At 37.6% G+C, this 17,025-nt stretch overlaps 1 protein-coding gene across 4 annotated transcripts in view; it reads left to right on the forward strand.

Moving 5' to 3' along the window:
- LOC461139 (cytosolic beta-glucosidase) overlaps nucleotides 1-17,025 on the forward strand; it is a 1,143,797-nt gene that overhangs the window by 598,137 nt on the left and 528,635 nt on the right. The gene's annotated exons all lie outside the window — the stretch shown is intronic.

Genomic DNA, 17,025 nt, shown 5'->3' on the forward strand with positions numbered 1-17,025 from the left:
GCGCCTTCTTGGGGCCAGCAGGGCCACCCGTGGAGCCTGTCGCTCAGCAATGGGCAGAGGCACAGTTACTTTGCCTTCAATGATGCATCCTGTCTTTAATCAAATTTCTCTTTCCCATTCTGGGAAACTTCTGGGCTTCTTGTTCATTCTTAAATGTCAGAACAGGATCGCTGCCTTCTTTCTTTTTCCTATTATAAGTACCAGTAGACCTTTAGCCCACACTGGTACATAAGGGACCACTTTCTCTAGTGCCCTCATTTCACAGAGCAAAGGAAGAAAGGCTCATGCAGGGAAGTGACTTGCTCAAGGCCAAATAGGAAGAGGCATAACTGGAACGATGACTCATGTATCTTGATTTCCAGTTCCAAGCACTTTCTCTGACTCCACGCTGCGTCAAAGCATTCTGATCTTTTTAATGCACATCCTGCTATGGTTGGCCAAGTTTGACCTTCACAGCTCATTATGATCATTGATCCTTATATGATGAACCTGATAAATGAGCAACAGGTAAGGTAAATAATTATGGTTAAACATACTGTCCTTTAACTCTAATTTTGTTCAAAGTACTAATCTCATGTAGAAAGAGTCCTTTATCATTTTAAAAGTCATTTTCATATATTCGATAACTTTGATCTGTTTTTTTCTTCATTAAGACAACCCCTGTGAACTTAACAAAATGATTGTGCCCAAAGGCTGACAGTGACTGTGGCAGTAGTTTCAACTTTTCATACAGAAATACCTTTTATTTATGTGTAGGTATGAAACAGTTAAACCAAGCATTCTGACAGAGTCATGCCTTAGATACACTACACTACTAGACTTTCTCAGACGAGAATAACTGAAATATTCAACATACATCTAGTAAAAATGGTTCATTTCTCTTTAGTAATTGAAAGGGCATTTGGGGTATGGCTAAGCCCTGGGATGGTTATATTGAATATCTCCCATAAGGCTACAATATGGAAGATGCAGAACTTGTAAGCTCAAGATACCGTTATCTTTGAAAGATTGAAATAGATTATCTCTAATGTCTCTTTTAGCTTCACTTCACTTGGCTCTGATTTACACAGAAGCTGTGAGTGGGCAGCGTTTGTGAATTTCCAATTTAAAGCCTCTCGTTTCAGGCCCCCAGGCAGTGCCAGACATACCATAACAGGTATTCAACAAACATGGGTGTTCATGGTTTTAGTGAATTCCCTGGGTAGCTCTTGTCTTAAGATGTTGCATTTGATGAAATCGAGGTCCTCTCATTTGGAGTCCCTCCAGTTCAGGCAATTCCTGAAGCCCTTTGTCACAGGAATGATTTTCTTCATTGCTCCAGGAGGCAAGCTTCTGAATAAGTGCTTCCCAGAGGGAGGAGGAAGTTATTTGGAAGAGGCTGGACTCTGTCAGATAAGTGAAAACTTCTTATAAATACCTGACTTGGAAGTGAGAGAGAAGAAGGTTTTCAAATCAAAGTGCTAAATTAAGAAGCTTAATTTTGCCACTTCAGCTGACTGAGTTGTTGATGGGAGGGTTTATGCTAACAATTCCCCTGCATCCACAGGGGATCAGGAGCAGAAGCTGATAAGATAGCTTCAGGGGAACGAAAGGACGGTCTTACTCCAGTAGCTCTGTCTTCAGAAAGCATGAGAGGAGTGCTGAGTCTGGGTCTGTTTCCGTCCCATGCTGGCACACAGATAGCTACAGCGTACTGACTTCCTTTCCACTGCACTCTCCTTGGAGGGACAGAGCCAAGGAGCATGTTTCTTCTGGAGTTCCCCAATTTATTATTAAAAATATAGTAATAAAAAGGAAACTCTTTGTCAGAGGGAAAGAGAAAGACATAGGACACTGAATTGACATTTAGACTATGACTCTAATCTCAAGTTCTAACAATGCTTGCTGGGAGAATTATTTACTCTGGAGCAGCTTTTATTTTTTTTTCCTTGTCCATAATGTTCTGCACTCTTAGAAGCGATATTTTCTATAGCTCTAATATGAAGTATATTCAAAGAATATTCCAATATATTTGTTTCACAGTCCTAAAAAAACAGTTTTGGCATTGGACCTAGTAATTTAATTTGGGGGCATTTATATACAAATAATGAGACATTTGCAGAAGTGTTTTTCTATTAGGATCTTTATTTCACATTTGTAGTGGTAAAATTTGGGAGCAAACTAACTTCACAAAAAGGAGATTGAATACATAAATTATAGTTTGTCCATATGAAAGCACAAGCTATGCTGATTTGAATTCATATTGCTGAAAAATATTTAATGGAATAGAAAATATTCAAGGTGAATTCCAAATGATAAAATCAGATTGAAAACACTAAGGAGATATCTCAGTTTTGTTAACGATAAAAATGAGTATGTGTATATGTGTGTGTGTTGGAAGAGAAAAAAGACTAGAGGCTTCCGTTTTAAAATTTCAAATGTTTATATTGGTTTTGGTAGTTATTGGTAATTTTTACTTACTATAATCTATCATTTTCAATACTTTTAAAATGAAAATCGCATTTGTAGTGAGAAATATGATTAATCTTATTTATATGCTACATGAATAAAAAACAATAGATGTACACATCCTCACCTTCTTTCACTCTCCTACCTTCAATAGCTCAGAATCTTCAAGAATCTTCAAGTCTTGTGACAAATGATATGCCATCTCAAGAAGTTTACAAAGTTGAAATTTCTTCTATTTATTTTTTGCATTAATCATAGATGTCAGGGCTACTGGAGACTCATTCTGGTTTCTCAACTCATGTTACAGAGGCTCAGGAAAGCCATTTCAACTGTCATATATCAGTAGTAGAAAAGTAATATGATAAGCTGCCCTTACTCTTATAGTATTCACCATTGTGCCTCAGAGAGCGGAAAAAGTTTCAGAAATTATTTCATTAACACTTTTCACTTAAGCTACAAAATTTGGAATCAAAATTCACCATTTCTGATTCACAGTGAGGCATATAGCACGAAGTCATCTTGAAAGGACTCTAGCAAAGGAACAAAAGTATTAAATGATCTAAGACACTAAGATTCTTAAAAGCCTGATAATATGCCCACAAAAGTCAGGTACGAAGGTTCAAATACCTTTCCAAATACAAATAGGACAAATAGAATAATTTGGTTTCATAAACCTGGATGAATACAAAGTTGCCCATTCCTCTAGATTTCTGCCAAAGTATAACTACACATTATGGTATCTGAAAGGCATTTTATTAAATCTAAATAAATAGTAGATTGTTATTATGGAATATGGACAATTATATGCATTTACCACCATCCCTCATCTCAAAGAGCAATTTCTGGTCATGTGGTATTGCAGCTTAATGACTGTGCTTTGACCATTTGCAGCTGGTGTTTGTCCCTGGGACATAAGTCACACAGGGCACAACACGGCTGATATCCAGAAAGATCACGAGAACCACACCACTGCTTTGGCACCCTTTCAAGAGCTGCTCAGCAAGGAGCTCGTGACTGCTGACCATCTGGTTGGAAATCCTGGCAATGATTTAATATTAGTGTTAATATGATGTCTGTCAGTAGAAAGCACTTTGTGGGATTGTAACCACCATGGTAGTCTATGTTAGGTAGACTCTTAGTGTTATCTTTGTTTTCACCCTCTCATTAGTTTCTGGAAAGATAATTCTGGACTATCATCTTTTATAGTCACATGTTTGCTTATTAGAAATTCGAACGTAATATACTCAGTTTTTTATTATCTTAAATGCTGTGGTAATGGTTAAGTTGATTTCATAGAATTAACAAATTTTAATGCTTGTAAGGACTTTAGAACAATAGGAACTTTTAGTCCTGGTGCTGTCAGCATAGTTATAAATGTGAAAAAGTTCTATCCAAGGACATGAATACTTCAGAATACATTTATTGATTTTAGTTTGTAGAAATATATGCACCGTAATTAAATATTATCTAAGCTAGCATATTACAACATAGATGAAAAAACTGAAGCTTAGGGAGATAAATATTCCTAAGGCCATAGCAGCAGAATGAGGCCCAGCACCTCAGTTTTTAACCCAATTCCGTGTGTTTTCTTATAGGCTGACCACACCAGCTCACACTTGTTTAAAGTTTTTAATATGGCTCTTGGGGATTTGAAGAAATAGAAAAAAAATAAAATATCAATTGTAAAATATTAAAGTTACAAGTAATTCCAAGTTGAGCTTATTATATTGTTGAGTTTTATAGGCTTATACTCTTGTTAACTTTCAGTTGTTGTCATAGAAGCCCTATAGTCATATTCACTATATCTGCCACAGGTCTAAGAACCTCTCTCTTCCAAAATTCCTGACCTGAGTTTGTCTTTTTCTCATCTCAATACCAGGATAGAGGTGGTGGTGCTGGAAACAGTGTATATATTCTTTTTTATTCTGATAGATTCTTTCATTATGGGTAGAGGTAGCCTGGTTAGGTTCTGACTAAGATACAGCGTAAAGAAAATGTCTTTGGATGTGGAGAATAAATATATCCTGCTGTCCATAGTTCTGAAATGTCATTTTAAATTAACTTGGAAACAATGGGTGACTTTGGTCCAACTTCTCTCAAGAAATCTGTACAAGGTGAGGAAAAAATTTCATGTGGAAAAGGATAGAGGAAGCACAAAATGAGAGAAATGGAGAGAGGATGCCAAATAAGAATGGTCTGTCATTGATTAGGGAGAAAAAAAATCAAGAGACTATTCTTTTGGTGTAGTAGTCAAATTTTTGCAGTTTTAAGAAAAGATTGTTTGTCTGCCAGTAAATTGGTTGGCATGTGACTCTCCCATCTCCACCAACTCCATCTCCACCAATCTGTGCTTATCAATCTCCTTGATGATAGGCTTAGGTCTTAAACAGCCGGGCATATATCATCTCCAGAGAAAATCATAGAGAAAACATACATGCTTCTTTGGATGTTAAATTTAAATTAATCACCCATTTTTGGATTAGCTTTTCTAGATTTGAGATATGAAGCAGAAGAAGGCTATGACATGGGTCATTAAAATGCTTCATACTTGAGACGGTCACCTTGAAAAGATGCTAGAGACACCAAACAGAATAAAAAAAATTTTTATTGCACATTAGCAAGAAAATTATCCATGCAGCTAGTTTTCATTAATTTCTAGGCATTGAGGTGAACAATTCCTATGTATTATTTCACTTGATTCTCAGAACAACCTTATGAGATTGACATTATTTTTACTTAAAAAAAATTAGGTGAGAAAACTAAGAATAATGGATACTGTTTGGCTGTGTCCCCACCCAAATCTCATCTTGAATTGTAGCTCCCATAATCCCCATATGTCATGGAAGGGACCAAGTGGGAGGTAATTGAACCATAGGGGTAGGTTCTTCTCATGCTGTTCTCATGATAGTGAATAAGTCTCACGAGATCTGATGGTTTTATAAATGGGAGTTCCCCCGCACAAGCTCCCTTGCCTGCTGCCATGTAAGACGTGACTTCGTTCCTCATTTGCCTTCCACCATGATTGTTAGGCCTCCCCAGCCATGTGGAACTATGAGTCAATTAAACCTCTTTTCTTGATAAATTACCCAGTCTTGGCTATGTCTTTATTAGCAGCGTGAGAACAGACTAATACACTAACATATTTTTTAGAATGTTCAGAGATACATGGCAGTGCTCAAATTAAAACTGTCCTGATTTCACAATTTACGTTTTTAACAATTTAGCAATATTGAGTAATATGTGTGTCAATGGGAATATTGTAGTAAGTCCTGGCTGGATTTTAGGAAGTAGCAAAACTGTCCAACCTCTCTAAGTCTGAGCAAGGTGATATGTGGAGATAAATTGAAGTGGAAAATAAAGAAGGGACAGACATTAATATCAAAATTGAGTTTTGAAGAATGAGAAGAAAGTCACCAAGCACTGCAAATAGGGTCAAGGGCATGCACAAAGTTCTCAAATGTCATAGTGTACTTGGGGTGTGATCACTTGTCAAAATGGCTTTATTACAGGATAAATGCTGAGAACATGGTGAATGATGAGCAGAAAGGATTTTTAAAAGATACTTGAAAGATAGACAATAAAACCAAATTAGCTGGGCATAGTGGCATGAAGCTATAGTCTCAGCTACTCAGGAGGCTGAGGCAGGAAGACTGCTTGAGCCCAGGAGGTTGAGGCTTTAGTAGGCTGTGATTGCTCTATTGCACTCCAGCCAGTACAACAAAGCAAGATCCTGTCTCAAAAAAATAATAAGTAAATAAATAAATGAAAAGACAGGCTTTCTTTATCATGGAAAGTTCTTCTTATTAAAGCATTTAAATTATATCCCATGGACAATGGTAAATAAACCACTGTGAGATTTTATATAGAATAAAGACATTTATTTTGTAAGATATTACTAACGATGGTATGAAGTTTACAAAATCGTTTTTCCCATTAAAAATTGATGTAGGCCCACACTATTAAAGATTTCTGTGAGATATAGTATAGTGAAAAGAGCAGTAGAGAGAAGACCTAAGGTCTTTATGAGTTTTTCCTACACTATGACCACTATGAGTTTGAACAAATAATTAACCTCTGAAAACTAATACTTCACTAGCTAGATTTCATGGGTCTAATTTTTTTTTTTTTCCGAGACAGAGTCTCGCTCTGTCACCCAGACTGCCGTGCAGTGACACAATCTCAGCTCACTGCAGTCTCTGCCTCCCAGGTTCCGGCGATTCTCCTGCCTCAGCCTCATGGGTAGCTGGGATTACAAGGTGTGCACCATCATGCTCGGCTACTTTTTTGTATTTTTAGTAGAGATAGGGTTTCACCATGTTGGCCAGGCCGGTCTCAAACTCTTAACCTCAGGTGATCCACCTGCCTTTGCCTCCCAAATTGCTGGGATTACAGGCGTAAGCTGCCGCAACCATCCTGTTTTTTTTTTTTTTTCTTTCTTTTTTTTTTTAAATAGAGATAGGGTCTTGCTGTTGCCCAGACTGAAGTACAATGGAGTGGTCATAGGTCACTGCTTTGAACTCCTGGACTCAAATGATCCTCCCACCTTGGCTTCCCAAAGTGCTGCTATTGTAGACGTGAGCTACTGCACCCAGCTGACCGGTCTCAACCTTTAAGGTCCTTTTGAAATAGTGTTTATACATCCCTTTCCCTCTCTCTGCTGAAGAAGATGATAACATCCACAACCCAATTATTCTGGATCTTATTGTCCCATTTATGGATTGCTTTGTCATCAATGTTTTCATTATCTCTCTTCTATTACCAGTCAGGTAACCATTATATTGCTCATTTGCACCTCTACTAGAAAGAAAAGATGTGATAGCCAAACCAATCAACATTTTATTTGCTGCAACTCTTGTAAAAAGTTCACTAAGGGGAAAGTATTTAAAAAGTAATGAATATAATAAGATCTAGAGATGTTCTGTCAATTCATTTCTCTATGCTATGTTTTTCCCCACTAACCTATGGAATTGGTATGCTCATTTTAAAATTTTGTAACCTTAAACCATATATTATACTGTTTTCCCTCCCCTGTTTTATTTTCCAGGAAATGGAACTTAAGTAAATTAAGTGTTAAGTGAATTCCAAAACATACTACGTCAAGTTAGGGACAGGGCTTCAATTAGAATCTGAATCTCCTAATTCTTCGATCTGTCTGTGGTCCCAAATTCAATCTACTCTGTGTCCTGTAAATATTCTCATGGATTAGATACATAAATCTAAGAAGAAAGGACTGCAGCTTCAGGATGATCATTTAATTCACCATCCAAACAAGAACATCTGTGGCAGTGAAAGGGAGCACAAATAATAATTACTCCAGGACAATAGGCATAAAACCATATTTATTTCAGGTTTGCATGGGTAATCTCTACTTCAGTCTAACCAAAGTTCATCTTAATATGTGGCCTTAACATTCAGGATTATCATCCAGGATTGTGTTCTTCAGGTTATGGCCCTGAACCAATCCCCTGTTAGGTATACTAGATATAGTTGTGCAAGTTCCTTCCGTATTCATTAGATTATGACCAGATTGTTTGAGAGGTTAGGGAGTTTGGGCTTTATCTTATGGATAATGAGAAAAAAATCTGTGTTTTTGTTTTTGCCTTAAAACAGGTAGGCTATACAAACAGACTTGTTTTTAAGAATGTAATTCTGCTGGTAGTATTAAGAGAAATCGAGTCTAGATAATGTCTGTGTTTACATGGCTCTTTGGAACCGAAGTATGATCATGAGGTATATACATAAATGTCTTAACCACAGGTAGGTGAAGTATTCCCTTTTGTTACAGCAATATTATCCAGCCTTTTTCCTCACACTTTTGCTCCACCCTTTCTAATATTCACGTTTTCATTGGAAGTATTTATTATTATCATTTTAGAATTCTATGACATAGTGACTCCTACTTAGGCTAAATCATAAATTCTCTTTGTCCTTCAGCTTCCAAAAAAACTACACTTGAGATTTCCGTTTCTTTGGTTTCTCTCTATTAATAAAATGAAGCTAAATAACAGTTTTTTTTTTCCTTCTCTTTTCTTTTAGTTGGTTTCTATTTTTTCCTGTAGTCTTTGATCAGGGAGAGCTGCCTACATTACCATCAAATTTGCTGAGTCATTTGTAGTTTTCTTTGAATACTGAGGGCTTCAATGTCATTAGAAATGAGGTCCAAGTCTCATTGGTTTTTGAATATAATTGAGTCAAATTACATATTCTAATTGTACATACTAATTTTTAATGAAGCTGAAATGAGAAGGGGTCATAAGGGTGCATGTACTTACAAAATCTTTCATGAGGTAACAGAGAAATAGTGATTTATATCTTTCGCTGTTGCATTTTCAAGGAGAAAAGTTGCTTTAAAAGAAGCCAGAAAAGAGATCAAAACTGAAATAAAAACAGGAAAGTCTGAGTGGCAAGCAGCATGTTCTAACTTTGAAAGATGTCGGGGTTTGTTTCAGATAAACTATAAAATCACTGTTTGTTTAGAGGAGTCAAGTGTATGTGTGTTGTGAAGTCTGAATATGATTTTTGATTCACGTTAGCATATTGTTTTATACAGTGACCCTCCTCATGTCTTGTTTGACTGACTTGATATTTTAAAAGTGGCTACTAGATTTTTAGCTCTTACCATTAAGAGTATATTTCTCCATTTGAATCTTGACATGGACATGTGACTTGCTTTGACCAAAAGGACATTAACAAACATAATACAAGCCAATAGTTGAAAGGTACTGTCCAATTCTTTTGCTTGTTTTGGAATGCAGCTACCTAGTAAAGAAACCTAAGATAACCTTCTAGATTCTGAAGCAAGGTGGCCTAGTTATTTATCCTTTTATCTCCAGCCACCACCAGAAATGTGATTAACAACATCTGGGGCCAAGAAGCCCCAAGGAAACCCAAGAGATTAGTCGAGTTGCATGAGAAAATTCAGCCGAGATGATCAGAAGAACTGTCCACCTGAGTTCAGCCCAAATTGTCCCCACCCCCAACCGTGTAGGATCCTAAGTAATTAGTTATTGATTCAAGCCACTAAGTTCGAAAGTGGATGATAAGTATCAAACACTAACATAATAGGTTAATGTGTCTCCAACTACGATAAACCAGATTCGAAGATGATCCTCAAAATTCTTACCCCCGTATGCCCTGTATAATCTGTGAATACAATAGGATACCACTCCTGGATTATGCAAAGGCAAAGGGATTTTGCAGATATAATCACAGCTGGGCTGGGCACAGTGGCTGACACCTATAATCCCAGCATTTTTGGGAGGCCTAGGCAGGCAGATCACTGAGGTCAGAAGTTCGAGACCAGCCTGGCCAACATGGTGAAACCCCATCTCTACCAAATAAAACAAAAATTAGCTGGATGTGGTGTTGTGTGTGTGTGTGTGTGTGTAGTCTCACCTACTGGGGAGGCTGAGGTAGGAGAATTGCTTGAACCCGGAAGGTGGAGGTTGCAACGAGCCAAGATCAAGCCACTGTGCTCCAGCTTGGGTGACAGAGTGAGACCCTTTCTAAAAAAGAAAAAAAAAAAAGATATAATCAAAGCCTCTAATCAGCTGAGTTAATCAAAGGGGAGATGATGCTGGATGAACCTGGCCTAGTGAGGTATGTCTTCAAAAGAGTTAAGAAGGACTTGAAACAGAAGTAAAAACTCTTCTTTTGGCCTTGAAAAAGCAACCTGCCATATCATAGAAATTATCACATGGCAGAGAATAGTGGGCAGCCTCTTACATAGATAAGAATAGCCCTCAGGTAAAAGCCAGCAAGAAATTGGGGATCTCCATTCTTTAGCTGAACACTTTCAACAGCCAGTAGCTTAAAAGAGGACCTTGAGCCTCAGATGAGGTCACAGCCCTAGCTGGTCCCTAGATTTCAGCCTGGTTGGACACCAAGCAGAAGAACCAGCTAGCCTGTAACGTGGACTCTTGACTCATGGAAACGGTGAGGTAATACTGTGAGTTACTTTAAGCTAAATTCATGATAATTTGTTATTCAAAAAGAGAAAACGAATACACCAACCTAGACTTTCAAGTATCAGATATAGCAAGAACTGTAATTCACAGAGATTATCAGTTTACAGGTTTCTTCACCAGGTTTTAAATCTTTACACATTTTAAATCTTGGTAGAAGGAAGAAGTAAGATGATTTTACTTGAAGAGAGCCATTTTCTTTTCCTCGAGGCTCATAGAAAATGTATCCTCTTTCATGCCATGTGATTTAAAACAAAGAGGAAGATTTTATCTATAAATGATGGTCTCTTCAAAAGCTGATATTCAACTGGAGTCAAAGGATTGGATTATCTGAACTCTTGAGGGAATTTCTTGCTTCCCTAATGTTGTGGCTCAGAATAATGTCATCTTTTCTTGGTCCTAAAAGTGCTGAAAGGCACTCAAAATTATAAGTCAAAGTGCGTGACTGATGGGGTTGTTAATGTTGAAAAAGGAATGACTTGTTCTCTATTATAACACAAACAAAAGGAACATAACTTCCACCAAGGAAAACAAAGACTAGAGGAAAACTGTCTACTGATAAAATAAATGACATAATGAAGCCAGTAAAAGTCCCAGCTGGTTACAAACACAGATACAAACTAGCCAAATCTCCATGTGGCAGAATGGATGCAGAGCTTTCTCTGACAGAACAATGACAAGAGATTTCAGTGAATATGCATTGATTTAGCAGGGCCTCGGACAAATCCATCTTTACTGAGTGGCATATACAAGTTCCCTGTCATTAAGTACAAATCAAAGCATTTAAAATGCATGCAAGAAAAAATTTTCAATCCTGCAAGGCTTAGCACCATGCAGAGAACACCATAGGGCATCAAATTTTTAGAGTGTCATTCCTGTACCACTTTCCTGGATCTATCTCATTTTCTACTTCCTAATTTGCACTGATTCTTCCAAGTTCTGACCTTTTGATATGTTCACCGAGGCCCCTTCTAGCCATATAGCCTTTGCATACATTCTTGAATATGATTTACATCTTCCTCTGAATATGCTGTCTTTATCCCACGTTCCATAATGCTGAGATCTTCCACTACAGACAGCCTCTTTCTCTATGAGGAGTGCTTTCATCAAGTTTATCCCAACCCTTCAAACAGACTGAGACAAAGCTTAGGTATTATCACATCCCATGCAAACACTCTTCTCTTTCTCAAATAATTATTCTCATGCTTTGAAAATTGTCTGGTTGTCCTTATGGAGAATAAGGACTTTGAACAAGGACTTAAAGCTTGGAGAGGTTAGCTGGTCCTTCAAAGAAAGAGGGAAATATGTTGGGAGTTAAAAGACTAGAATGATGGTGACATCTTGACATAACCAAATATATGCTTGGTTTTTTCTTTCACACATGAAAGTCCGAAGGTATGGCATCTCTGAAAAGCCATCAGATGCCCAGGATCCTTCTCTCCTATAAGTCATCCACAAAATCAGGTTGTCTACATCTGTACACACCAAGATGCACCAAGATCGTGCCTAAGTCCCTGTTTCAGCTATTGTGAAAGGCAGAGGCACAGGGCATGCTCAGATATTGCGCAAATCGTTTTCATTCATGTCTCAGTGTTCAAAACTTAATTACTTGGGTTTATGTAGCTGAAAGAGAATGCTATAGTTTGAGTATGTCCCTCCCAAGATTCAGGTGTTGAAACTTAATGGTCAATGTAATGGCATGAAAAGGTATGGGCTTTAAGAGGTGATCAGGTCATGAAAGCTCCTTCTGCACAGCTATAATTAAGGTTCTTATGAGACTTCACACAATGTTGGGCTTTCATACCCTGCTTCCTTCTGACACATGAAGACACAGTATTCCTCTCCTCTGTGGGATACAGTTCTCACCTGACATTTGAACCTGGCAGTGCCTTGATCTTGGACTTCTAAGCCACCAGAACTAGGAGAAAATAAAACTTACATTTCATATAAACTATCCAGTCTTAGGTATTTTGTTATAGCAGCAAAATGGACTAGGACAGAGAGGCCCCTATTACTTTAGAAGAAATTTAGAAAATACACTGGGAGACATCTAGCAGTAAGAAGATGATCATGTGTTCAACCCTCAATGTTTTGATTGAGATGATAATTGGAGAGGCCATTTATTCAACAAATTTTAATTAACAACCTACTCTATTTGGCATACTTTTAGAATCTTGGATTATATCAGTAAACGAAACACATGACCCTATCATCTTAAACTAGTGATGCATTCGTGCATATAAGATAACTATAAAACGAGTAATGAGAAATGGGAGATTTGAATTCATGTGAGAATGTGGGAATAGACTTGAGTTCTTATCAAGTATAATTCACTGGACTAGGAACTTTACTTACATTACCTCTTTTAATCCTTCCGAAAACCAGATGAAGTAGGTATTATTATTATTATACCACATACACATTTGTGAGATATAAATATAAACCCATGAAAAAGATCTTTTTTTTCTTTTTGTTTTCTTTCTTTTTTTTTTGGGGGGGGGACAGATCTCTCTCTGTCACCCAGGCTGGAGTGCAGTAGTGCAATCGTGGCTCACTGCAGCCTTGACCTCCCCAAGCTCAGGTGATCTACCTACCTCAGCCTGCTGAGTAGTTGGGACTATAGGCATGAGCCACCACACCAGGCTATTTTTTTTTAATTATTATTTTGTAGAGATGGGGTTTCATCATGTTGCCCATGCTGGTCTCAAATCCTGGGCTCAAGTGATCTGCCCACCTCAGCCTCCAAAAGTGCTGGGATTACAGGTGTGAGCCACTGTGCCCAGCCATGAATAAGCCCTTGATATAGTGTGGTGCTTCCCTGAAACCATGAATAAACAGTGTGATAGAAGTTGAAGAACATGAAATATTGAGGCAAAAGGAAGTGAGCTTATTTTTTTCTCTGCCAATTACTAACAGTGACTTTGATGGCCTTTCCGTTAATATTCCCTGATAACCGTGATTTTTCCATGGCCTAAACGACATGGACTTGAGAAAGTTATGCTGGTACCTCCTGTCAATTTGTATTTTTAGTTGCTATAAACCTGCATGAGCCTATTCACATACCACCTATTTGTAGAGGCAACTCTGACTCATAGAATCTTAAAGAACTTATTCTGCAAATATATCTCTTACTTCTAAAATAAGAAGTGTACTCCTATCCTCACTTTCCACCATGTTACTTTGTATCTTCTATATCAATGTGTCCCAAGATTTTAGTATGAGAATCACCTGGAGATGTTATTATGGAACACAACTCTCCTGGTATTTGATTTAGTCAGTCTGAAGCGGGGACTGAAATTTGCATTTCTAACAAGTTCTCAGATAATGCCAATGTTTCTGTTCTGATTGCCACATTTTGAGAACCACTGTCCTATACATTTACTTCTTCTTTAAACTCATTCCCTACTATATAACTCTTAACCCCTCATGCATATGTAAATATATGCAGGCAATCCTCACTTTGATAGTTCCAATATGCACAAACTTAGCATGGTTTAAATAACACCAGTCCTTCAGAATGAGGTTCAAATTTCAGTTACCATGGTTATTAACAATGAGTAATTGCATAAAGGACCAACTTCCATGAATCTCTTCAGTCCACAAATCACTATATACATAACAGATGTCCCTAATAATAATCAGTCATTCCACTTCTTTCAAAGTCTATTGATGATTGCTACTGTGTGCATTGTGTGTCAGTTGACCTGCAGATAGCAAAGTGATGCAGTTATTTTGCCTCATTGTCTCCCAGTAATGAGGAAGCTGTCTTAGTCAGTTTGGGCAACTATAACAGAATGCCATAGACTGGATGGCTTAAGCCATATAAACTGATTTCTCATAGTTTTGGATGCTGGGAAGTCCAAGAAGAAGGTGCAGGCAGATATGGTATCTGGCAAGGGCTCTCCTCCTTGCTTGCAGACAGCCACTTTCTTGTTGCATCCTCACGCTGTAGAGAGAGGATCATAACTCTTGTGCTTTATCATATAAGGGCACTAATATCATTCATGAGGGCTCCACCTTCATGACTTAATTACTTCCCAAAGGCCTCACCTCCAAATACCATCATATTGGGGATTTAGGCTTCTACATATAGATTTTGGAGATTGAGGGACACATTCAGTCCATGGCATTTAGAATTTTACACAAATGGATAATTAAAGGAGAGAATTGGCTAACAAAGAAAAAAGTTCGCAAAGAAAAGTGAAAATATTGGAAGTAAAACTTGAATAAAATGTAAATGGGGTTATAGAAGAAATAGCTGAGTGTGGAATATTGAAACTGCAACCATTTGAAGATCCTAAATATGAAATAGTGAATCAACATACATGAAAAAAGTGGTCACGACCAAAAGGATGCCCATATCCTAGCTGAAGTAATTCCAGCAGAAACTTTACATTAAAGGAATTCTCAAAATATTTTAAAACATTAAAATTGCAAAAGATAAAATACTGGAAACTGAGCCCACCTTAGAAAGATGTATGGTAATTTGCCAAGTCATAGAAAAGGTCTTTGCTCCCTATTTTCAATCATATGACAAGAAGAAGAAAGAAAGCACCATTCAAACTAATCTTGACACATAAAATACTTTAATTCTCAATCTTTGCAATGCTTTAAATTACAGTATACTAAATAACTATTAGTGTTACTGTGTTTTTTATGTTTCTATGCATCTTCAATAGACAGAATGTTTTGACAAAAGTTTTCAAATGTTAAAAAGCTGTCCTAATTTTCCCCATTGATCATAAATGTCGTTTTGCATACTTTCAGCTTGCATGGTCATTTTAACAATCTCACACTACAATACAAATTGTGTACTACCTGTACCTATTCCTCTCTTCCTAAGTATAGAGAGCCCCCTTTGTGGTTCTAGTGAACCAACGGTAGCTATATCAGCATCTTTCTCAAAGCCTCTGGTTTGTCCCTCTTTTTTTTTTTTTTTTTTTTGAGACAGTCTTGCTCTGTCGCCAGGCTGTAGTGCAGTGACCTGAACTTGCATCGCTGCAACCTCCACCTCCTGGGTTCAAGCGATTCCCTTGCCTCAGCATCCTGAGTAGCTGGGGCTACAGGCGCGCGCCACCATGGCTGGCTAATTTTTTGTATTTTAGTAGAGACAGGGTTTCACCATTTTGGCCAGGATGGTCTTGATCTCCTGACCTTGTGATCTGCCCGCCTCAGCCTCCCAAAGTGCTGGGATTACAGGCTTAAGCCACCGTGCCTGGCCTGGTTTGTACCTTTTAATTGACCTGCACAAGAATAGTACTACCCTTGAGCAATATAGGGGTTAGGTGTCCTGACCCGCTTGCACAGTTAAATTTTTGTGTATAAATTTTGTGTATAAATTTTGACTTCCCCAAAACTTAACCCTTCTGTTGACCAGAAGCCTTACCAATAATATAAACAGTTGATTAACACATATTTTGTATGCTATGTCTATTTTATGCTGTATTATTACAATAAAGTAAGCTAGAGAAAATAAAATATTATTAAAAATTGCCAGAGAAAATGTATTTACTATTCATTAAGTAAAAGTCAATCATCATAAAGGTCCTCATCTCCATTGTCTTCATGTTGAGTAGGCTGAGGAGGAGGAGGGAGAGGAAGGATTGGTCTTGGTATCTCAGGGGTGGCAGAGGTGGAAGAAATTCCACCTATAATTGAACCCACACAAGTCAAACCCATGTTGTTTAACGGTCACTGTATATGGCTGAAATTTACTGCTGTGGTATAACCAGTGACCTAATATCAATGACCTACAATAATACATTTCTTACTCAACTTCACACCATTGTACCCACTCAAAATGAAATGACAGTCTGGAGAGTGTACCACCCAATATGCTTTTCTAATACACTAGCCACTTGTGTTAATTTATAGGCTGCTATAACAAAGTACTATAAACTGGGTGGCTTGAAACAACACACAACAGAAATGTATTATCTCACAGTTCTATAGGCATTTAGTCCAAAATTAAGATGTCCAGTAGGGACATACTCCTTGTGAAATCTGTGGGAGAATCCTTTCTCCCTCCTGGTGGTTTACTAGCAATCTTTGACATTTCTTGGCTTGCAGCTACATAACTCCAATCGTTGTCTTCATTGTTACATGGAGATCTCGTGTGCGCTGCTGTTCTTACATGACTATCTCGTTATAAGTAAGCTCGTATATTGGATAAGGAGCCCTCCGACTCCAGTATGAACTAGTCTTAACTAATTACAGCTGCACTGACTCTATTTTCAAATAAGATCACATAACACTTTTATTGTCACTGTATCATGTAAACCAACCATAGTTCAAATATTTAGGTCTGAGATCTAACCTCTCTTAGCCTCCGTTGCCTCAATATTTGGGATATTAATTCTTAGTCACAGGATAGTTCCAAGTATTAGGCATATTTGTAATGCATTCATCAAAAGGTTTTTAAACACTTTTCCTGAGCACCACCCCACCCAAGCATTTATAAATTAAATATTAAACACTCAGCATTTACTATCTTATATTACTAATAAATGTATATGTTGGGTCACCTAACTAGATAGCAAAAAAACAATCAATATAATTGTGTGCTAACTATGATTTTGTATCTCCAAGGAACATAACACATGTCTGAATGTAG

Source organism: Pan troglodytes, chromosome 3 (genome assembly GCF_028858775.2).
Source record: "Pan troglodytes isolate AG18354 chromosome 3, NHGRI_mPanTro3-v2.0_pri, whole genome shotgun sequence".
Lineage (NCBI taxonomy): Eukaryota > Metazoa > Chordata > Mammalia > Primates > Hominidae > Pan > Pan troglodytes.